This window comes from Pteropus vampyrus, unplaced genomic scaffold (genome assembly GCF_000151845.1).
Source record: "Pteropus vampyrus isolate Shadow unplaced genomic scaffold, Pvam_2.0 Scaffold71, whole genome shotgun sequence".
In the NCBI taxonomy this organism is placed as follows: Eukaryota; Metazoa; Chordata; class Mammalia; order Chiroptera; family Pteropodidae; genus Pteropus; species Pteropus vampyrus.
This window is the reverse complement of record NW_011888852.1, coordinates 2405761-2406518: the sequence shown is the minus strand read 5'-3', so window position 1 is coordinate 2406518 and position 758 is coordinate 2405761.

The window sequence follows — 758 nt, the reverse complement described above, 5'->3', positions numbered from 1 at the left end:
CCTGCCCTTCGGCCTATGTGGCAAGCATGTCTACAGAAGCAGAACTAAGCTGATTACAAGGTTAGCCATTTGAGTGGAAAATTCCTCTTCATCATGTTCTGTTGCAGTAGGTTGTGCCCTGAGGGGTCTGAAAAACAAATTACTCTGACATTCCAAGGGTATGTTATCTTAGATGCAAAAAGATAATAGACAGGCTCACTTAAGGTAAAAATTGACCTTTGGCAAGGAAGCTCCAGGCTTAGGCTGTGACTACCTGCCATGATCTGCTTTTAGAAATGTTTATGTTCATACCTTTCTATATGGTTAATTTTGGTCTCTGAGTTTGTAGGGTTTGCCATGCTGGCCTCCCCTGAGATTTTCAGGTTTACTATGCGGTCCCTTTTTTATGTGCACCAGGAATTCCAAAAACCATTGGACGACAGTACCCCACCACTTCCATCCACCACACCTTAATTGTCCCCGCGGGCAAAACTAACAAAGTCAAGTATGAACAGCCGATATATCATGGTGACCTTAAATCAATGAGAGATTACATAATTCAATATACACTAGTGCCCCCCATCTGCAAAGGTTACGTTTCAAGACCCCCCAGTAGATGCCTGAAACTGCTGAAAAAAAAAACCCCAAAACCAACGGTTTTTTTTCCTATACACACATGCCAGTGATAAGCTTTAATATATAAATTAAGCACAGAGATTAACAATAAACACTAATAGAATAATTACAACAATATACTGTAATAAAAGTTGTGTGAATGT